This window comes from Anopheles funestus, chromosome 2RL (genome assembly GCF_943734845.2).
Source record: "Anopheles funestus chromosome 2RL, idAnoFuneDA-416_04, whole genome shotgun sequence".
In the NCBI taxonomy this organism is placed as follows: domain Eukaryota; kingdom Metazoa; phylum Arthropoda; class Insecta; order Diptera; family Culicidae; genus Anopheles; species Anopheles funestus.
This window is the reverse complement of record NC_064598.1, coordinates 85,641,930-85,666,633: the sequence shown is the minus strand read 5'-3', so window position 1 is coordinate 85,666,633 and position 24,704 is coordinate 85,641,930. Positions and strand designations below refer to the sequence as shown.

The 24,704-nt window shown below is 41.4% G+C and overlaps 1 protein-coding gene across 2 annotated transcripts in view; it reads right to left on the bottom strand.

The window, feature by feature from the left end:
* LOC125761189 (kinesin-like protein CG14535) overlaps window positions 1-22,490 on the bottom strand; it is a 114,721-nt gene extending 92,231 nt beyond the window's left edge. For both annotated transcript variants that reach the window (XM_049422095.1, XM_049422096.1), the window contains exon 1: window positions 20,733-22,490. The gene's annotated coding sequence lies outside the window, so the exon portion shown is untranslated. The remainder of the gene's footprint in view (window positions 1-20,732) is intronic.
* Between the last annotated feature and the right edge of the window lie 2,214 nt (window positions 22,491-24,704).

Genomic DNA, 24,704 nt, shown 5'->3' with positions numbered 1-24,704 from the left:
AAGCCCGAGCGATGAACCAAGATCACTCACAGTGACGCTAGATCGTGCTTCAAAACCGATCCATTCGAGTGGTTTTACAATTAGCTTCCCCCCTTCGCCGTAGAATTATTCTTCTGCGATAAGCAGATGCAACACCCGCGTGAACAAAGACTCCACCAGCGACCTATTTAATAGTTCAATACGATCACCACTTGAAACTGCTCGCGCGGGGGAAGGAAATGGAATTTTCTGATTTATGGTATAACGAAAAACGATGCTACGATGCATTACGAAAAGGGAACCCATGAATCACAGCATTAACAATGTGCCGACTGAGCTGTGGGGAGTTTGCTTTCCATTGGAAAGATGAGTATTTCTTCGGCCCAAGCGTAAGATCGTGCTACTCAAATTTCACCCGTGAGAGCTCCCGGAACCGTCACGAACCGTGACCGCGGCCTCGGTGAGAAACCTTTCGACCTCGATTCTTTTTGCGAATAAGGTAAAAAAAAAACCAACACATTGCTGACCTCTGCAGTCGGGAAATCAATCATTTATCCCGCTTGCCATCTTTGCACCATTCATTAGAACTTTTCTTTTCAACTTCATTTCAAACTTCACACCGGTTGAATGTGTTCGTTCGATCGAAAACCATCATCACACCCATTCCACTTCTGGTATCCAATCGGTATTCGCTTTCATTGCAAAGGGTCTTTTCTTTCGGCGAGACGATCGTATAACAGCCTCCTTATGTTGGGGTGTACCATAACCGAACGTACCAAGCGACGACAACGATCTTGACAAGTGCTAAAGAAATGGTCTTGAAGTCTGTCTAATGTACTGCCTAATGCATCGTGCAGTCATCGTCATGGCTGTCACAGAGTACGAGAGACTTGTCTGTGACTAAAAGTGCCATATGTTTCTCCCTTAATGTTACACACTACGCAACTGTTACGATGAGGGTCAGGACTGGCTTAACCGATGACAGAAACGCTGGCGTCTAAGTCGTGACGGATGGTGTGACGGGTACCTTCATAGATGTTAGTGATAAAATTTCGACACTGTCTAACTTCCTTTCCGTTGGGACAGGACTCGAGCAGTTGATATTTAAGGCTGCTTTCAAAGCGTTCTTCATTATTACAGTGTTCAAGCAAACGATTACAGACAACCTGTTACGCATATTCATAGCATTTATGTTTCTTCGCTCGATTAAACTACGAAAACCAGTAGATTGCACAATAATACAGTAGACAGCAAACAAATATGGTTTGCCCATTTTCACGTTCCCCATTGCGAGATGCAGTAAAAACATATTGAAACAAAATCTCATTTCGCGTTGATCTCCTCACCATGGCCAGCAAACGTATTGACAGTCGGGAGGCGTTCCCCCGAACCGTCAACAAGGTTTTCGGCTGTCCACCCCGTGAAGCGAGCATCGCCGAAACTTCGACTTGACCTCCATTCCATTGCTGACTCGGTGTCGCGAGCAGGGTGCTCGATATTATTGCAAAAGATAGCCACAAGTGGATGGTTTTTGGGGGGAGGTTGTGGAAGAAAAAAAATCACGAAAATAATGGATGAATTAATTTTGGAGTGGTCCTCTTTCACTGTCGGGCTTGTCGATGATGTCTTATTAAACGTTTGAATGATCTGTTTGTGGGCAAATATGCTTCGGGCATCGTGCTGCTGAAGGTTGACAAACGAACGAGTAAACGATTCGCCATGGGTCTGACATTAATAAGCACTATCGAGATGTTAACCGTGTGTAACTTCTATTGGAAAGATAAGCCTTCTTGCGTTTTTTTGTGGCATTTTTTCCCCAAATGCATTGGAACATCCAGCATCCTTACACCCGAAGGCCGTACATGGCAGGAATGGTAAATAAACATTCCAGAAACAGAGCATCACACACATCAAAAGCGAATTCGGTGCCGGGAGTGTACGTGTGTACGACATGAGCCCACCCGACAAACACGCCCAGGGATAGGCCGTTTTGCTTCCTGAAGCAAGTAAACAAATCAATCACTCGTGCTACATTGCGCGAAGACTCTTCCGGGCCTCGGGTTCATCATCTCGGGTTTTCATCTTCTGCCCATATTCGGAGAATTATTGCATTTATTTAATCATGCTCGAGTCGAGTGAACGGGCGTGAGCGTGCTGGACAACGGCAAAGGGCGGGGATGAGTCGTGCCGATGATGGAACAGTTCGTTGTGTTTCTTGCCAGATCCTTCAGTTGTGTAGTAGAAAACACATTTCTGGTAGCAAACCATTTGAAACCGGGGGTTAAGAATTTGTTTAATTTTATGTGCCATCGTTTTGGTTTTGGTGATTTGGTTCCGGAGGCGGAAAAATCGTTGAAATGAAGCTGATGGACGTTTGCTTTTGAGCAAATGGACATGGGTTTTCTAAATGCTGACCCCATCATGATGAACTGTATATCGGTAATGGATTGAATCAGAATAGAATATAAAAAAAAGGAAAAAGATTTCTATGAATGTATAATTTTTTAAGCTTAGCAATACTGCTATCTTCACGAATAAAGAAAATAAAAATTAAATTAAAGACTTGACTCATATTTCAATTGATTTCAGAATAAAAATCTCATTGGAAAAAGTAAATAAATCTCCCCGAAATTTGTCATTAATTTATATAGAATATGGGTGTAAATTATTCAGGAAATCGCTTTCTGATTCAAACTCGTCAGGTACTGTAACAATTAAATTCTGAATGAAAAATTAAAAAAATTGATACATTGCTAAACAATAGTCCAGTGTGTCAATTACCATTTGACTCGAAACGATTTACTATCACAGATTCCACTTTTACTGCCTTGCGAATCACTAATACAGCTTGTCAACGGTTTGCTTATTAGAGTTAGTCATCAAACGATCTCACCGTTAGCCGTTACACCACATCAGTTCAGCTTCAATCGTCCGAAACGACCCCGTCCTAATCACTACAATGTAGCTCAAATCGAGAACAATTTTAATGACCACCAATGTCCTTTTACGGTGCACGGTTACATCACACTACCATGCAACCATTCCCCATCGAACGGAAACATCCCCAGGGGTATCTGCCCTCAGCCCGTGGCAAAGAAGCCCTCGATGCGTTTCACATTTGGCACCAGGAGGGAGAAGGCACCCTTCGAGCAAATTCCGCGAAGGACATTCTCCCCTCTGGGGGGGGGGGGGGGGGGGGGGGGAGTCAGTGGATAAAGCTAGGCGCGCAATATAAATTATGAATACGCGGGTCCGTTTGCCTGCACGGTGCCTCCAGGAGCATTAGTGTCATTTTGCTTTGACAAGGGGTCGCAAGATCGATTCCCCATGTGTCGTGCATACGTTCGACCAGCGAAATTGGAATCCATTCCGAATGGAGAAGTTCACGCTTTACCCGGTGCAATATAGGTGCGCACCAATTCGTACATGCACATGCAAATCGTATCGTTTTGCATTGGTTGGGGCCATGGTCGGTGTGCTAAACAGTCGAACAGTTTTTCGTGGTGCTATCATGGACAGCGCGCATTTGGTTTAAATCTCGTTTTGGGAATTTTGTTCTCCCTCACCTGGGTCACACACATGGGTGAGGGTACCCGACTTCTTAGACCGTGTACGGTGTTCTGTGTCTGTGATTCTTTGCGGCTCGTGTTTAGCTGTTTACGGCTGTGTGGCCTAATTTAGGCAGACAGTGATTTACATCTCACTTCGGTGATCGGATTCGGGTTTTTTTTGCGGCTCTGTTGCGGCTCTGTCCGCCCGTATGCAAGGGTGTTTTGCATGAGAGTATCCATTTGTTTCTTTTCGACGCGTTTCCACAACTATGAGAGTAGCGTAGTTCAAAACTAATAATTCTATTGTAATATTATCAATTTATTTAATCACAAACGGAATATTTATCAATTACAAAAAAATATTGAATAATTTGTGTAGATTGAAATTGAAGGAATTTAATTTAATTTTACCAGTATATCTTTTTATTAAAAATATTTATTGAAACAAAGGGTTATTGACTTTAAGTTCCTAAGATTTCAGCCTAAGATAACTTAGCGAAATATGAGGGTTTTTTTTAAATTTTAATTGATTTTAATTCATTTCAGAATTTTAAAAACAACTCAAATAAATTTTGTGGAGCGACCCGGTGGTGCATGTGATAAACGGCGCCCGTCCACACAGCAGGACTGGGTTCAAATCCCATCCGGACCGTCTCCCCGTAGCATGGACTGACTATCCTGCTACGTGGTAAAATAAGTCTTGATATGGCCAGGCCGTTCTAACCAAGCAAAAAAAAAATATAAATAAATAAATAAATAAATAAATTTTGTCCAAACTCAATCGCCTTCAGTAACCACTGTGTTCGGACTGAAAGTTCATCGCCAAGAAATGCATGAGAATTTCGAAAGAAATGCAAGTCGCACACAAAAGTGCACGAAAACATAATAAAAGAAAACACCGTTTGCATCGCAATGCTTTCTTTTCCCACCGAACCATCCGTAGTGGCATCGTTGGCTGGTGTAGCCAGTAGCAAACTACTGGTGGTCGATCTTACCACCCTTTTACCAAAATAAAAAGCCCACCCAACAACGCTTCAGCTTCCGCGTTTGCCCCCTTGCACAGCATAAAACATGTTTGAAACGAGCATTTGGTCATCTCATTATTTGCTCTTGCAACACACATAGAAATCTTTCGAACGGAAAACATGCTACTCGTTTTCGATTTCATTGCACGGAACTGATCAAGCGCCGTACAGGGAAGCGCATACGCATCGGTCCGCACAAAACAAACAAACAAACCCGAGCAACCGAATGCTGTCTCCCGGCTCGATGCTTTTGAACGGGTGAAGTTTTCTGCCTTGCGGGTGATTTAATGTGCTGATCTTATCAGTAGTTCCGTTTGGGAGTCGATTCCGAATCGAACATATCTATGTTTCCTGCAACATCGGTAACGTGCTAACCCCCCTGACCAGCTTATGTTTTAGGCACTGTCGAAAACGTTTTGCTTAATCCTGTGAGAAATCGCCCAACACAAAACCGTCTCGGAACGTTTATGAGTCAATTAAAATGTTTAGCCATAATCCGATTACAAAATCCGAGGGGCGATGGGGTGCCCAATATCGACGTGCGTCAGGTTTTCGCTTGCTAATGGGTTGTAGGATTTGATCGTTTGTAGGAATGTTGCCCCGTCCTGTTACCGCCCTTAAGCTTTCAGGTGAAACATTGAAGCACGATTAGTTTGAAGCATCGTGAGAAACGACTGCAACACTGGCCACTTCAGTATCATTTGACCGAGTTTTCACCTGAATGGTGCCTTGGGAGGAATGGGAGGAATGCCCAACCCAACCGAAAGGAAAAGTGACCGATTGATTTTGGTCCGCTGTACGATGAGTTAATAATCGAATCCGTTTGTCTGCGGCATTCTTCAAACGTTGCAGGTTTGTCTTGTTGGGTGGATGGTTCAATTGAGCGTTATTGGACGGATTGTTATTATTGTTTGATTACGGTCAATTGCATATGGAATGCGCCTGGTTGCGGAATTGTGAAACAAAAAAAACTGTCCTTCAAATGTATTTCGTGCTTCGTACAAAAGTAGGTCAGTTTGATGTTTACCTTTAAAGTTAAACAATAATTATGAGGTGTTTTAATTTTATGCTTAACCCAACTCAATCAATATTATGTTGAGCAAACGGCATTACGATAAAACATCGCCAGCAAACAAAACAAAAAAAAACGCAATCACCCATTAAGAACAGCAACCAGTCACGTTTCGCAAACCGGAAACAGGCCACACTCGACACACGTTTGACTCGGTCGGAAAGCCATTTATTCAACCGCGCTATTACACTCGTATCACAAACAAAACAGCACTGCTGGACACAAACCATTATCATGATTAATGTTGTATTTATTACACTTTAATTGCCATCCGAAAAAGAACGCCTGCAAAGAAAACTGTGTCACGGATTCCGTTCCATTCTGCCGCCTTTTTTTGCGTCCCTTTGCCGTATCCTTATGCCCGGTACGTTGGTTATGGTGAAATGACGATTTAAATGAATATTTAACACGAAAACTTCAACTGCCATTTTGCCGGGAAGGGAGTCAAAGTTTGGCAGCTTAGCCATTTCGATGGTGAAGAGTATGAAGCAGAAGCCAAAAATACGCTCATCCGTCAAAGCCACGTATCTGGGTTAAGTTTTCGGTTGTTTTTGCGTTTGGTTCTCTTCTTGGGAGGATGGAAGTGAACGCGTACCACACAGCCAAGGCGCTAATGGATTAAACGTATCCACTAAATGGCATCAGCCGGGCGCGTAAATCGATGCAAATATTATGTGACGGAACACGTTCCTGGTTGGGTTTGGCTAACGCGAAAAGCAATCCTCTCATTCCGTGAGGCACCGTGTCCAACCGAAGTGAGCCGTATCAATTTCCTTTTGACAGATCAGTACAACCTTTCAAAACATGCACCGCTGCTGATGAGGGGAGAAGATAAATCTGCCACCAAAAAGCGGCAAGCTTGCGATGGTTGGTAAAGGTGGACAGCAATAATCGAATTTCGTTGGAAAGAAATTAAATCTCTCGTGTCTGTACGATTGTGCACTGGTACTGCACCCTTATTATTTCTGTTTTTAGCAAAAATGCAAAGATCTTAATTTATGGCGCAAAGTGCTACATCTTATCGTACTGCATTTATCATTACCGGCTGGAAACGAAACCACAAAGCAAAAAGTACGCAAAATAATACCACCGATTGTGTGGGACGGGGGTTGAAACATAAGGGTTGAAGTTGAAGGGATGGTTATTAAAATTATTGGCAAATTTATGATGGTCGGGATGTTGCTGTACTTTTTTTTGTTTGCAGGTTTTTCGACTGAGATGACACAGATATATGATTATGTGGACCATAATCACCTAAAGGGGGTGTGCGTGTTTCTTTTTTATTCTCTTGAAGAGGAGCTTCACTCATTTGTTCGCTTTGACAGAGACAGATTTTAGGTAGTGTGAAAAAATTACGCCAGTATATGTGTTTAAGTTCTATCTTCTGTCCCTTGGCATATGCAAAAGATAACGTACAATGGAATCACTGTATGGCAGTTTTTTTCATACGTTTCAACAAACAGAAAAAAAACAACTTCCTCAATGCTACTGTACCGAAATGGCTCAATTTGTTGCCCCGTGGCACATGCCGCTGATCGGCTGGCTGGTGCGAGATTTATGGGTCTTGCTTCATTCGAGGTTAACACAGTTTACTGCATGATTTACACATTAATAAGTGTCACGTGCCCAGCCGCTGGAGAGAGAGTTTATTTGGGAAAGAGGTAAAAAAACAGGCCTGGAGATACAAGATACATGATGCAGTTGTGTTGTCCTTTTTATTGTAGTGATTAATTGGTTTTAACTTGTGTTTTGTGGCTGATTTACTGAATTATACAGTTTAATTGTAAAAATAAAAATAATCATATGGTATTAAAGTAAAATAATCACTCAACAACGAGAAACTGCTCATAATATATGATTTAAGGGTAATCCCACCAAGCTGTTTTTCATTTGCTAAATTATATGTTGTATTTCCAACAAAATTATTTTTAGAAATTAAGATAACTTCAAACTATTGATGAAAGAATCAATATATGACCTGAAGCTCATACAACTGAACCACAAAGAAAATTTTCATTCTAATATCTGTGCATTGCTTGAAGGTAGAGTGACATCTTTAAATACCATTAAAATTATCCTCAAATTTCAAACATTGCTTTACACTTTCATTCTCCCACCTAGTGGTCTGTGTGCTCCCAACTGCAAATGGAGCACTTTGCCCTCAACCTCAACCATGACCAATCCATCCACCAAAAGCATTTTAATTCGGGAAAGTTAATCATCTCACCACACGCAACAAAACATTCAAACGCTTGTCGCCCTGCAAACGCCATCGCCATAATCACTAATCGTTGACAGGAAAATGAAGTCTGCTTCTGGAGGTCTGGTCTGAAAACTAGTTTAATGCCACTGCGGTCTCATTAAATCGTATTATCAACCGATTCGCTGACAAACGGTCGTACCGCAAAAAAGCATCCACTTGCCAACTCTCCCCGATCCCCTTCCTTTTCGGTGATGGATGTAAAGCCATTTGCAGCTACTCATTTCCTTTCGGGTTTTTCGCTCACTCGCGGCGTAGTGAATGATAACGAAAAGTCACAGCATGATTGGATTGTTATCGAGCATCATTTTCTCCTCCTTCGCTGTCTGACTAATCACCCATTAACCAGCAGCATGCTAATGTGAAGCGAGGATTAACATGAATATTAGCTGTACTGGTTTTGCCGGCTTTTATTTTCATCCTGCCTGCGAGCAATTTAATTGGAAATTAAAATGAGAAAGCAAGAGTTATAAACGTATGTGACGTCGTAAGTCGTACAACAGCTGTGTGCATCGGTCCCAAGTGTCATGTGTTACAAATGAGACGAAGCACTCGAAGATGCTACCGATTTGTACGAAAATGCAAGCGAGATAAATACATCACATACACACCGTAGCTAATGATTTGCCTAATGATCTTCATCTGACTCACATTATCTGCCCGATGCTGTTTTAATCACTTTGTCAATTCATCGACCTTCTCTAGGGAAGATGCGCCGCAAGATGGTGAACTGCTGAGTAGAAAGGAAAAAAAAGTTCGCCTCCCCAAAACAATTAGTAACAGATTCTGATCGGTTGCCTCGTGCCTCGTTTAGTTGTTCCACTTTTTTTCTGTGAATATGTTGCTTTGCTGGGCCATTACTTTTGCACTGCTGTCTGCTATCGTTTCGCTTGCAGCTTCAATCTCCGGAGATCCGTTGGAGCATGTCCCGGGCGATAATTTATCAGAGAGTCCTGCTTCTACTCTCGACTCGACGGCTCATTGTGCGATTGATTAATCGGCACGGTCATGCAAGCTTCGTTCTTTTCTCCCCGGCAAGCCAATCATTTGGGAAACATCTTATCCTAAGCAAGTATCTTTGCAGTAAAAACTCAAAAAGGATCAATCAAACGACACCAGCAAAACGCACATCGATGCTGAGATGCATGCTCAGGGAAAGTGAATCACACGCAGCTATCCTTCAGCAATGCATTCAGTTGATCATTTATCATTATTCTAATTATGCCCCTGCGTGTCGTTCGCTCGGACCAGATCACACACCGTCACACTGGAGCCGTCACTTTCTTCGTACAGTCAGTCACATCGGACGTAGCTGTCAGCGTGAGGTCAAGCACTTGACATGGCTGTACTAATCGCATCGAATTGGCCCTTCTCGACCCGGCCAACGATAATCCAATGGTGCGATTCTTTTCCATTCCGGTTCCCGCGGGATTCGTGATTTCCAACGGTGACGAAACAGACTTTGAAATTAATGTACTGTCAGTACCCGGGAATGTAGGACACATCGAATCGATCGAACGGTTTTCCAAATGGTTGAGTGCGTGAATGCGTTTACTACCCTGATTGGATGCGAACTTAATTGGATCTTGTTGAGCGGAGATTCGATAGATTCGTCTAGAATAGAGTCATCGGTTCTTTGATGGTACGCTGACAGATGCAGTTTGTAACTGACTACAGCAAACCCAATCGGAGCATCAATCAAGTCTAGCGCGACTTGTTGAAAAAGTTGAGAAGGAATTTCCTTTTTTATCCAATTATTTCGTATGTTACCTACGTCTTTAAAATTGTAAAAACAAATCGTTTTATGATTAAAAAATTGTAATATTCGTATTAAAGTAAAAATAGAGAATTGTACCCAGAAGAATTATGCAATTCTAAATCTCCCTCAATACCAGGAACTGAACATTAAAAAGAACTTCAATGCAGTACAAATACGTGGAATATGAGACTATTCATGATTATTTTCTTTCTTATGAAGGGAAATGTAATACTTTTATAGTTTTATTACATTCTTCTTCTTCTTGATTTAAGGACCTTACAGGTCACGCCGGCCATTTCTGGCTTACTAGACTTATTTTACCACGTAGCCGGATAGTCAGTCCTTGCTACGGGGGGACGGTCCGGATGGGATTTGAACCCGGTCCGGCCTTGTGGACTGGCGCCGTTTATCACATGCACCACCGGGCCGCCCCAAAATATTATTAATACATTAATACTCCAATTATTACATTAATCCTCCTAAAATAATGATTTCAATTTAACTTCAAAAACACACTTAAACAAATCTTTTCTTATTACACCTCGTCAGCAGTTTAATTTAACCAAAATGACATTACACTTCCAAAGCAAACTTCTTTGCTTCCATCTTGTTTGGCCACTTTTCAGCTAAACCATCAAAACCGAATGAGGGTTTGGTCTCGAACTGCCCGTCAATCTCGCTACGGATTAACCTTTCCCGTCCGAAACGCTGTCGATTGCTGGACGATCGAAATGCAATTTCAATACGACGTCAACGCGACGTGCACTCTTACTATCATCGATGGGAAAACGATCGAAAAGGGTAAAAAAGTGCAATAAGCAATCGGAGGACTGGAAGTAAATTTTACGGATAATCAGTCAGAATGGGGAATGGACGTCAATTCCGTTTATAGTTATTGGCCCGATATATTTTGCCCAATGAAGGTTAATTTGATGCCACCCAAGGTAAGGGATTTGGTGGTGGTGGATCGTTTCCGTACATTCAGTCGTACCATAAAATACGAGTTATTAAAATTTATAAAACCATGCAATGAACCACCAAAAAAGGGATAAAACGTATTCGCTTGCAGCGAAGAGTAAGATATTTGACCTAAAAACAAATCCTCGCAGTGCATTACACATCGTTACATAACTCCCACCGTAATCTGTCCATTTCGATGCCGAAGTCATAAAAGCTCCATCGATCACCATCACATTTATGAGGGAGATTCATTCGGCAAAACGGCAGCTAATATCGGTCCGGTTCGCTAATGGATGATCGGAGGACGCATCTTTAAGGTACAGCGCCCTCCGACACTCGACGAGCGCTTCGTTTGGTAGGCCATTATTGCACTTTAATTGAATCCCGATGGTTACGGCGCCAGTTTGACTGACGTTCACGCGCATGAATCTTAATTTGTGCTGCAACTTAAGGGGTGCATGTGAAGCAGCAACAAAAAATGCAATCCGTACAAACGATCTCCGGACGTAATAAAATGAGAGATTCCAGTCGGTTAAGTATGAAATAAAATGGAAAATAGCGAAGTGCGGAGTTGGTTGACAGTTTGTTAGAGTGTTTCAAAGTAACTGAAAACGCAATGGTTCTTTGAGAGAAAGCGCCGATCTTGTTATATTGTGATTTTTTCTTCCTCATTACTATGTAGTATCATGTGGCAATAAAAAAAAAGAACTGGTTTGTTGTCATATCCTTCGCCGAGCTTAGCTGTAAGCTGTGGCGTAAATATTACACCATCAGTACAATACGTGAGGCTTAGCCATTTTGTTGTTATGTGCAAGTTTCAATTACAATGTGTTTGTAATTAGATTTATAATTTTAATTTTAAAAGCTCAAAAATATGCAATCATTAGTTTTAAGGTCGATTTTTACTTTTCGAAGGGTTTCATAAACTCTTCTTTAGAGTATTTTTAACATTCAGGTGGTCGAATCACTTATCTTAGCATTTCCAAAGCCCCTGATTACACAAATCAAACTTACAGGAAATTATAAAATAAGCAATAACAGTATTTACAGTTCAGCTTACTAAGCTCATTGAACAACAAGCACGATCTACTACCATACAAAACTCCCTCTTTTTAGTGCCTAAAACATAGACTTTATAATCCCACCGCAACAGATAATCTATGGTTAGATTCAGCGGAAAATCTGTTCCTAGTAATAAAGCTAAACGGATATCATATGATGAAGGGTGACCATGCCGCTCATAACGTACCAGCATTCTGCTTTCTACCCCCTCACCCACACACACACACACACACACAACATTATGTCCTGTATGTTTATCTACCACCACAAATGAGCACCTACCAGTAGTACCGGTGGAGCACATGGAATCACGATCACATCCGTCGAACGGTACGCTCAAAAGGCATATGCACCCATCCTTAACCTCAAGACACGATTTGCATTTGCATGGTTAATTTATCACCAATTATGCAGTTGACTAATTGGCGGTGCAGTGTATGCAGCGCAGGAAACAAAGAACGCGTATGCTGCGTACCAACTTCTACGACTTTAGCGCATGTAGTGGGTTTGGGGAGAATTGGATGGGGGGACGTAGGGCAACATTTCTATCGAACGCGCCTCGTCACACAGTCACTTGTAACACTAAACATATGGTAGGGAAATAGTTCTTTCGTTCCGCAAAGGTGCTAGTTCAAGTGGTCTCGTCGGCTTAAGAAGCGAGTCTGCAGAATGGCACAGAAGATTGCAACCATGTGTCGGCCTCGGTGCTTCCTGCAATGAATTCCATGTCCAGTTTGAACCAGCGGTTCATTGAGTGGAGAAATGCTGCCAGACGCAAACCTTTGTCATGGTCGTTTTTCACAACCGCGAATAGGAGTTCGCTATTGATAGCAAACGGCCGTTGTCTGCTCGTTGCGAGGGCGAGTTTAGTTCACGCATTTCACAACGTGAAGGAAGAATAAAAAACACAGCCTAACAAATGAAGCTCTTAAGATGGGAGTATGCTTAAGCGAAACCCTTTAGCGTCAGTGTCGAACCGAAATGTTGGCCAATTAATAGTGCGGAAGTTGTCACTTGAGAGTGTCATAATGGCGAGTAAAACTCGGGGTCTCCTTTTCGATACTGCAAAATGATGAGTGGAATGAAAACTGAATCGTGTAATAAACGAAGGGGCTTACAGAATTCAGTTCAAAGGGATTTGCGTCGCAAGAACAAAGAGTGCCTTCATTTCTGAAGGCTCTCAACTGTAGAATTCTGCCATTTTTTTGTGTGCGCAAAGATGGTCTCTTGAGAAGTAAGTGGCTGTTGATGCATTTATTGTGTGCGATATGAGAACAAATAATTTGCATATATTTTTAAACCGTTTTTCTTCCCTATTAGAAGAAGAAAAAACAAGTCGCTGCTGCTTTTGCGTGGGAATAAACAATGTTGATAATACGATCAAGCGGTAATTTTATTGAAGTTCATTTGTTTCTTGCTTTGAAAAGTTTTTTATATGAAAATAAAATTTAAAAATCAATATATGGATTAAAAATAAACACTTTGGTGATTATTTTTAGTGTTAGAAATGAACTGATTGCATTAGGAGCAAATTGTTCAAAACCCTCAACCACTTTATGTGATAAACCATTATTCTTCATAACTCGCAAGGGAACAGATTGAAAGAAGTGTCTACGCCTGACTGCAATCATACAATTATCAATAATGGTCCAATTAATCGTTCCATCAACGCATTTGTTTCGTTCCATCAGAAACCCTTGGTTTTTTGAAGTTCTTTCAGAGGGAGAGGCTTTTAAGTAGTGGAGAAAAATAATAATCTCAAAACATGATAATTGTATAACGGCGATGAGATCTAACAAGATTATGATACTCATGTTCACGACCTTGCATCTTGGTAAAGGATAATTTATTTTTGTTCTCTTTTTTTCTCTTTTCTGCATTTACTTCTGCAAATAGAAGATTAAAGAAAATGCGATTAGCATTAGCAAGAATGCAATCACCACCCTCATGTTTTTTATAATGATTATAAGGGGTTGAAATCCTTTTTATTTTATGTTTATCTGTACATTTTAGATTTACACGAAACGCTTCTAAAAATCTTTTTAATTTAAATGAAAACCTGATATTTTCCGTACACCTTCTTAAAATTATTACAAAATAATTTGCCTTAATCTTCCCCCCATTACGGTGTGCCCTCAAGCATTGCTGGGATTAATATGCGCCCTTTTTCTGATAAACTTGTTCCATATCGTAAACAATCACCGTACAACCCTTGTGGGACAAACCGACGCCGATCTCGTACGTACACATCCAGCAGCAGCACAAAACCCTTGAATAAGCCCTCAACGAGAAATTGGACATAATGCTGCAATAAACTTTACCCACTAAACCGCACGGACCCGGGGAATGAAATGGAGACCGCATAAATGGTATCGATGTGCGAGCGCGTTTGAGACACAATCTCTACGCAACGCCCCGGCACCTTTCGGGTGCCTGGTCCGCTGTATCCTCAGTGACAGTTAAATTTACTGAAACTACGACCACGCATCAAGCTGTAAGTGGTCTAGGTCAGTGGCAAGGCCATAAATGTTTCTTACGTTGGTAGTAGTAGTAGTAGCCGGTTTGTGCAAACGCCGGTGAACACGACGAGCGAAGAAATATGCGTTCTTTTTAGTAAGTTTATTGGACCTTCCAATTGGAAGGTTTTTGCTGCTAGGTTATTTAAGGTGTATTGATATGGACGTAAAGTTAATCGAAAGTAGGAAAGGGTTTGTCCCTTACAGCACGGTTAAGAAGGAATCCTATTGCATTAGCATTTTATTGTGGAAAGCAACACCAAGCTCTGGTAGATTGAAAGCGAAACGAGAGATAGCAAACGAATCGCCTTTTTTCCAGTAAACTAATAATTTTTAACAAGACCCATTTCAGCTTACCTTGAGGGCAATGAGTGTCACCCAAGTGGTGGCACATTATCGAGAACTCATAAATAAGTTGTCAAGCGGCACAATAAACGATAGCCGGCGTACATGTCAAAAAGGGAAGAAATGTCTCAACAAGGAAACGGATTTTCTTTTACCTCGTAAGCCGTTTGTGAATAAAAAGCTACAGATAATAGAATGAAGCAGTAAAGCAGTGCTACCTTGATATTATGAATAGAAATAGTTTATCAGCATAAGTCAATTAAAAGCATGTTTACGGGCCGGAAAGACTCAGGGGTTTTCCTTTGGTTGACCTCGCGACGTACTCCATCCAAATGACGATTGTTCTAAATTGAATTAATGCATAAATTACTTACATTTTCTACATCTTTTCATCCTTTCTTATGAAATGACCTCTCCCTCCCACCCTCCTTTAGAAGAAAAGGGCAACCAGCATTCCGGCTGGAAAAACTTTCCTAATTAGTGTTGCTTTACAGTTCTTCTTTCTCTGTTTACTTCCTTTTTTTTTGATACGCAAGCCCCACTAATGAGCTCACCGTCTGGGTGCTGCCCACAAAGCTGCATTCGGAAAATTCAGGCCACCGGAGATGCGCAAGAAGTGAGAAAAATCGCACGCAAGAAAAGCATCAATTACGTAGTGAAGGTGAGAAATGGTTTTACACCTTGCACGTGGTGCGGAATGTCATTTTTGTTGGGACACCCCTTTTTGTTTCCACGTCGATTACTTCAACTAACTTTTGTTTCACGATGCTTTAAGCGCACTGAAAAGATGCAAATCAAGGTGTAAGTTTGGGCAACGGGGGGTTTCATTTTTCTTGCAATAAAATGAGCACTGTCCTCAAGTTAAAAAATAAGTCACCGTATATGATTTACATAAACATCACCCATCATGTTAACGCAGTGTTTTACAAACAATAATGAACCAAAAGCAAACAGGTTACAATGTTTTCTCTTCAGTTTAGTTTACGAGTAAATTTTATTTTATTTTTTTCTTGCTTTGAAAACCCAAAAAAACACAATGATATCCAAACCACCCATCATTTGCCACCGTTTTTTTTCGTCTTTGTTTTTGCACATCACAAAACCTTTATCATCATCTTGTTTCGGAAGCTCATAAAACCTTCTACGGAACGGTTGCCTTAATGACCATTCGGATCAGGAGCACCGCCTCGCTATGCCAGTGGTGATGGTTTGTTTTCCTTGTGATGTTGTTTCTAATGACCCGAGTGCTTTGTATGCTAAACTGGATGAGGCAAATAAATTAAACAACAAAATGGTTGCGTGGAAGTTTTGGAAGGTGCGTGTTATCGAACGTGTTATATCAACGTGCTGTTTTTTGGATGAGAAATGCAATCGCACTTTTCATCGTGAACCGTAAATCTGTTAACACTGCACCGCGTACGGGTACGGTAGGGACGACCGAATGGAATTAAGTCGCGAAACATAAAAGAAGTAGGAATAGAAGGCGTGAGAGAAATTATGAAATTTGTCCGAATCTTGGCTTTAAAAGTCGTTTGCGTTTTAGGGGAGAAAATTATAAACCAACCAATACCAAGGCGTGTGAATAAAGAATGTAGAAGTTTGTGGGGACAGAATTAAATGTTAATGCAGCCAAACATCAGATGCACTTGTCAATGCTTTAATTCAGGTTTATTACTCTCAACTAACGCTTAATTATTTTTAACGGGTTGTGTATAGCATTTCCATCTCTTACAGTACTTGAGATGCATGGGGATTAATTGCCCTAAGGTTGTACCGTTTTCATATGTTTCTTACTTACATAATTTGAGGCTTTATTAATTCAGTCATGCATAGATTTTACCAAATAACTCAATGGATTTAAATATTGTTTCCACAAACTACATCTTCAATTTCGGCTATAGCGAATTACCTGACGCTTTTTGCTACCAGAATTACTGCCGAATCAAAAGTAGTCACAACAGCAAAAGTCGTTCCAAATGAACGAAGCTTTATCGCAACCGAATAAGCACTATTACTGCTCTAGATGACCCTCTTCTAAGGAGGTACCGGATGAGTAGAATTTTCACACGATGGCCCCACGGATGGAACCGGACTTGGAACCGAAACCCGTGTGCACCGGAGCGCAAATGATGGTTTTAATAAACCCGGCCCAACTCAAATGTTTTCCCTTTTGATGTTTCAGATGATATGATAAATAATTCTAATGGATAATGCTTTTGATGTGAGGATCATGTGCTGCAGATATCATTGAAGTAGCATTTAAAATTATACTGTTCTTTCTCGGGAGATTAAAAATATAACAATTTGTATGAAAGAGTATAACTTTACAGTTAAGAGAATGATCTCGTTTTTAAACAAGTTTCGGTCAAAAATTATTTTTAAAGTACATTAAAATATTCGAAAACGCATTTCACTTCTCCATTTCCATAGAACGTATTTGCAACATTATCTGCACTGTGTCCTGCGCCGTCTCAATCGCGTCAAAGGTCGCGTCAATTGCAGACGTCATCCAATGAACCCATCTACCGTGGCAGCTGTGCACAAGTGGTACGATGACGCGAGCATGATAGTATCCTCGACATCATCGCGATAAGGGCCACCGTGAAATGGAAACTACGGTCACGGGTTCTTATCTCTGTTACTGCAGCACCAAAACATATCCGTGTGTCGGTCCCAAAGCGCGAGAGAGAGAGAGAAAAAAGGGATCTCATCCTCCGGCCATCTTTGGGTAAGGATTAATTTCCATCTGAATGCGCACGGTTTCACGCAGATACTTGCATACGGGATACTGCCGGGTGGGATGTCCTTTTTTATCCGACCCACCGAACGAATGTCCCGTGATGTCCCAGAATGGAAGCAAAACAGCCAGCGGCATCGGAAAATTGTTCCGGTACCATCTGATAAAAGATTGACATCTGAAATGAGCTGCCCGGTTTGTATGTGTTTTTGAAAAGTGAGTTCGAAAGATTTACCTGCACAACCGGTGTGGCGGTTTGCTGTTTTCCGGAGCGATGACTTACAGTAGGTAAACGAATTCTTTGGACAGGTGTATGACACCGAGCAGTGTTTGAGCACTGTTACGATAAGATATATCTCACAACGACTTCTGTTTCGAAACTCATTCAACAACCACACACAACGGAATGTCCTGCGGGCTATTGACATTAGGCAGGGCTTTTTTTGTGTGTTTCTTTCCATTGGTTCAAATACCGGACGGTAATATACTCTCCGACTTTCCAACAAGTGTGCCTTTAAGTATCAAGCATTAGCACAATGATGCAAATGTTATCCTCATCTGGACCGATTGGTAACAGATGGATAGACGACTCCTGAAACTATTGGAGCAGTCACTGAACACTGAGTTGCCCAGAGGCATTTTGGCAGCGGAATGTACCAAATGGTGGGCCAGTTCCAGTGAAACATATCTGGCAGACTTTATTCTATTATTTTGCTCGGTACGATGGAAGTCAAACAGAACACATGAGTAGATTCCAATTCTTGAATAGAAACTAGCAGACAGTTGGATCTTTGGAAATACCATTAAGCTATCGTCTAGCAATATGAGCATTTTGCGTAACTTTTGCTCTTTTTTAAGAGCGATAACGAAAAGAGCATTAAAATTCAAGGCTTATTCCCTCTCTTGGAAATTTTTGGAAGTTCTTATACGTAATGAAAATTAATTAAATTCATTTTAAAAGAATTATTCATATTTCAGCTACACGTTTGTCGACTTAAACCTTACCACACAAAACCAACACTCATGTTTCACCAGAAACGGTCGTAAATAATCGATTAAAATAGTGCATTGCAGCAGCAACAGCAGCGAGTTAATAACGTTTGAATATTTTAAACACTCCGCGCGCGTTCCCCGACATACATTCCATACGGAAAAATGGCACCGATGGTCGCGATGGCAAGCATTTAAAGCCATTAAAGCTAAATCAAATGCCGCATACGGACACTGTCCAAACATTCCCATGCTATAGTTACCAACTACTTCTTCTCCTTCCATCTCGGGAGGACGCTTTATGCTGCAAAAATTAATTTTCCAACCCTGTGCGACTGTGTGACCTCGCCATCGTCGTTGTCGTCATTGGGGCTGTGAATGAAATTTATACCTCACCATACCAAAACCCGTACCAGCTGAGCGAGTGCATATTTTATTCAATTTAACTACCAACCCCGAACAACGGCACGGTGCGTCGGTTTCATTCTTTTCCTTTTCCAGCGCACTAGCTCTCCTGTCTGTGTGTGTGGAGATGCATTTGCATTCCTTTGGTGTGCGCACACATACACACGTGGCGATGGAGTGTAAAGAAAGCTGTCCGCTTCAGGGAGAGATACGGGGTCACTTCACTCGGCAGGCAAACAGGTGAAATGTGGTGGAAATGGTGTTTGCAAAACTGCATGTGCCAGAACACTGACATAGAACCATGGTGCATGAATGGTGCACTGGTCAAGCGAATAGTGCCCCGGTCAAATCGAGAGGGTAGTGAGGGACAGCAAGGGCAAGACTTAGATTCGATCGTGATAGCAGAGGAGTTTGCTGCTGTCATGCCAAGAAATAAACATCGTTTGCGCTTAGAATAGGATATGACGGGCGACTCCAATATGAGCGTATCTGCATAAGCGCTTCCAGGGCAACACTGCGGAGGCGGTTTACACGTATATGTTGGTCAGTCATCTATCTTTTTTTTCTGGGAAACCCACCCTGCTATATCTTTCCGTTTTTTCTGAAGAGAAATTTCGCTAACGAACCACGTTGGAATGAGACAAGTATCACTTATCGTTTACCTGCATGATATGTGATTATATTGCAGATCTTCTTCGACAACAAGTCCATGAAGACATTCATGAATTTTTTGACATATTTTCACATTTATTCGATTTACCTCGAAACCAATATATTTAAAGGAGACTAATAAGCTATTCTAGGTCGAACCAACTACGTAGAAAAGCAGACACTCAAATCAAAAATTAAAAATTAAATAAAAGAAAAATTGTAAAAGAATTTTTGGGGCACTTCAAAATTTATGTCGAAATGAGGATCAACTCTTCTAAATATTTCTAATGGTGGATGCCTCTATTAAGAAAGGAAGTATGGTGTCATACATCCACGGATAAAAAAGGCGACAAATTGTACCTATGAACCATTACTGAGGTTAAATCGATTGATGCAAATTTCGTCGCAAGGTTGTTGGGTTTTCGACAGATCCTTCAAGCTCGCCGGAATAACATCAGTTTCCACAGTTAAACCTAAATTAATAATATATCTAATTTTTTCATTGAACTTCTCTATCTTCTTGGATTAACGTCTGGTCATTTCTGGATAGTCAGTCCTTGCTACGGAACGGACGCTCCGGATGGGATTCGAACCCCATTCCTTCCGTGTATAATCACAATTGGTGGCCTTTTGAACTTCTTACGTTTATTTTTTTCGCAGTTGTAATTATGTAAAAGCCTCCAAAGGTTTTGAGTAATAAATACCAATTCTTTCATCTCAAACACTCTCCACAAAGATAGTCTAAAGATTAAATACGTTTTTAAATGTTCAAATTGCACCACGTAACGTCCGGTGAATCATCACCTTTCGCAAAACGACGACTATTTGTCAGGGTATCGATGGAATGAAATTCTTATGAATATCTTCCAGGAAAATCTACATCCCCACGCAGCTCCCCTTGGCAGCAGCATGTCTTTACATCCCTCGTGTGCGCATCGTTGAACTTCATCACTATGCATACGGAATTGTTTTTCCTTTTTTTCTGTCCTCCTGCCGGTGGCTACCGTTTCTATTGTCCATATGCAAGCACCGAGCTTATGGAATTATTTTATGCAAAAAGGTCGTCCCTTTGTTTTCTTCTATTCCACGCGTATCAAGTTGGGTTGGGACAGAAGTGGCGAGAAATCGCCCTTGAGTTTCGAGGGATGAGGGAAAGCGTTAAGACAAAACTCTGCTGCTGGTGCGCAAAAGCGCAAAAATTAATAATTCCTTACTGCTCGTGTGCTTCTTAGAAAATGGTATACAGCATTATGATGTTGTTCCTTTCCGCGCATTGGCGTTGTTTATTTAGATGTTGTTTTCTTTTTTTTACGCATTTCGCATTGTGCTTCGTCGCTTGCACAAGTTTGGAGTCTGGTTCAGATTTCGTGAAATGCGCCTGTCGCTGAGCGGTAAAGTTAATTAATTTTAACAAACATACCCTGGCTGGTCACAAAGTACGCTCCGTGTCGATTGTTGTCCTTTCTGCTTTGTGCCACTCCAAGACTTGTTGGCGCAGGTTTTTGGGAAGGGAATCTGACCAGTCAGCAGCACCAGCACCAATGGTCCGACGTTGAAGGATGCAAAACAGCTTGTGCTCTGGCATGTGAAAACATAAAAGTGCGCCCTATGCGCTGCGTCTGCATGTGGAGGTATTTTTCTTTCTTTCCAAATTGCTCCACTAACTTTACGAGTAATATTACGTGTATGAACGGACTTATCTGGGGCGTATTATCTCTTAAACAAGAGCTACCATAAGATAGGCTCAGCTTGTCTTTTTTCGACAAACGAATTAAACGATAAAACTAACACAAAAGCATTTCGAGAGAACAAAAAGACAGCCGGAAAAGAAAACTGACGCACAAACTGCTCATCAAGATAAGAATCACGGTTCGCATAAAATAGTGCACTAATTATTTTGCTCCCGTTTTGGGGACTTCAAAAAACGAACGCAAGCTTGAATGACTTTTCTTCTTCTTTTTTCTCACAATCACAATCACTTGTATAGACACACACGCACACAACACCTTCCCGATCAGCTCACTGAAGGTCAGCAACAATGCAAACCCCGTATCGAATCAAAGAACTAGCCCCCGAATGGACCACCAATAAAATTCACTCATGCCCTGGGCTCATTATCACAATCACCAGTAAAATTAAATGCCAACAAGCAATTTCACTGATCGCCTGCTCGGGCTGATCGCGAACTAACCGCACCGCACCACAATGGTGTGAAAGGCCCACAACAAATTACGTGCCAATTTAATGAGCCGAACGACACTTTGGACGAAAATCAATTTTGCAATCATCATCGTCACTGAACATTTTATGATTATGTTTTGTTTTCATCGTTTCGATCATAATCGAAAGCGCATTGTGTAAAAACGACATTCGGTCGGCGATGATCGATCGTTTGCGTTCCACTGACGGATGGCATTTCGCGTTACATTGCGCCGAATCTGCGCATAATGCGCGTAGCCTTTTTCGCGTCGCAGAAGGCGCCTAACGAAGGTATGTCATCCTTCGTGTATATTTTTTTCTTCAACTTCTTTCTATACAATGTAAACACGCACGTGACGCACAGAAAAACAAACGCAACGTCTCACGATCTCGCACAAACGTAACACACCCGACCAACCCGGCTGCTCGTCAAACAGCGACTGTCGATGCTGAGTGCCAGAGCGATTAATTTAAAATGCATTCGCCAGACGTTTTTTTTCCCTTTAAAAGATTTACCACCACAGTTTCCAACCACTCTCGCTGGGGTGAGTTTATGCTTCGCTTTTGCTGTCTCCCGACCGTAGCATAGAAATGCCGGTTTTTGTTTCCCTTCCCTTGCGGGAGTTTCAAGCGTATGCTGTGTGGACCCACACACACACAGACTCAACGAAACGCACTCACGTCTGGTGTCGGGTGGTGGGTTAGTCCGAAAAAAGGGGAAAGAGTTTGCTGACGCTCGAGTTCCTGTGCTGAGCGACTTGTAGCAGTGGGAATCATTTCACAGACGATACCCGTGACACGGGACATGGAAGTGAGAAAGTAAATAAATCCTAGTGCTACCCTTAACTGGTGGAAATAGGTGGTTCTTTCTGCGGAGTTAGATGTCTGAAAGGGATTGAAGCTTGAATTTTTAGAAGAAGAACTTTAACCAAGAATAAAGTTGGACTGTGATTGCAAACCGAAATTTAAATTGTAATCAGTTTTTAACAACAAAACAACATAAAAAATCTCTTATTCAACTGGTGATTGAAGAAAATTGTTAAAAAAAAGCAATAATGTCAAACACATTGCATACATTTAGGCTGGATTTTGAGTATTTCATGCAGATGAGTATTTTCTTTATTACATTTTTGTCAAAGGTAAATCCTATTTTGTTTTCCCTTATTATTCTAATGAAATATTTTACCCTTAATAATTTATCTAACATTTTCAATGATTAACCCACAAATGTAAATATGTCTTTTTTGACCTCGCCTAGCTCATTGTGCCTTTAACTTCACAACATAAACAACACAACTCGCAGACACCGGTTCACGCTTCAAACTCACTGCAGCAACATCATCATCATCCAGCACACATGTGTTAAACGCTCTCCGCGAATGCGTTCGGTAACTCTCACGGACATCCAAAGATCCGATCTTTCCACCGCATCATTCCGCCAGCACTCACAGCAGTGTAACGATCAGCAAAGCGTGACGCATTCATTTCCGTAAAGACGATGCTGACGGAGCGATAGCACAAACCTTCGTCTACAGTTTAGATCCAAACCGATGAAAAGGGGCCGTCCTATCGAGGTGGAATTAATTTGCACCCTTCCCGAAATGCTGATAGCTTCGCTCACTGGGTACTCATCGATCTTGAACCAGCTCTGCTACATTTCTCGCATTCCGAAACATCAAAACAAACCGTAAAACAGATTGCAGAAATGTGATACGATGCGAATGTTTTACTGCATGCCATATTTGGGTCAATCAGTGTATGACGTATGATGATACCTGTTTGCGAACGATCGCTTGGAAAGAGGGGGAAAAAAGGTTGAAGTTTAATAGAATTAATTAGAAACTTTCTCTGACTCATCGAAAAAGGGTACACATTAGAGAAGGAATCAGAATCAGATGAATATTAATTTCGTACGATAAAGTGGTGTTCAAGCGATACGCCCGAATTCAGGGTGAAGGTGATAATTGAATTGCGCTTCATTAGCTAATAATAATAACTACCACTGAGGTTAAAGAAGGTTACAACACCTTATGAAAGCCATTAATGTAATGCCGTTTAATCGTAGTTGACTGAATTATTTACTGAATTACTCTTATTTCTCTTAACTCCTAAATGTATGCCAACAGGAAAGCAAATTACATTTTTATAGTTAGTTTCTATTTCAAAGTTGAACTTTAACAGTGTTACCATTAGAGAGATACTTTATATTCCTTCCTCACTTACGGACCAACGTGTTTAAAAATGAAAAGGCAAAACCCTTTTTGTTATCACAACTTCAAATAAAAGTTTCCCTGTTCCATCACAGACCATTTGAACCTTTTCCATCCCTAAGGCTATGTATGCATATAAAAAGAAACCATTATTCTATTTTTTCCCTTTTTTTCTAGCGCACTAGACTCTATTTGCATTTGATCTATAATCCAATATCAGAAGTGGATGTTGAGAAATTATCCCATGCTCTTGCTCACTTCTGCTTTTACATCCTCGCGCACACACACATACACGACAATGCACACTAATCCCTTGCACACTCCAATCGAACCGGTGACCCCTTCAAAACCGACGATACCGTGACGAAAGACTTTTGTCCAAACACCTTCACAAAATATCGTCGACAGCTTCAAAAGCACCACATTCAAGCCATAATTGAAATCATCTGTAATTCGCCATACCGTGGGCAAAGCGGTGGCAAGAGAGAGAGAGCGGTGAAGGTGGCAACATAAAAGTCCCTGTACCTTTCGTATTTAATCTTCATCGAGCACGCGAAACGGAAGGGCCTAGTGTGCATGCCGCAGTCATCGAAAGTCACGTGTTGGAACGTTGGTTCAATGTTTGTCTCTTGCTGTTTGCGGATGAGTTGTGTAGTGTTGTGTTGCGGCTGCATCATTTTGCTCGGGAGGTAAACAAATGCTGTTTTTTTTTTTTGGAGGATAAAGATACTGGAGGAGGCCACAGCGAGAAGTGCCGTAGGACAGCATGTTCGCAAACGCCGGTATTAAGACGGGGCGTATACAAACAGGACAGAGTGCAGCGGGAAGCATTTATCTATTAAATTTGTCTGCAGCCGACCGGGGACGGAGTTTGTCCCAAAAACTAAAGTGGGGGACCATTTTTCAGCCGGAAACCTTTGCTGGAAATGGCCTGGAAGTCATATAGCAGCGGTTTACCAACAAATTTGCCCAAGCACTTGCAA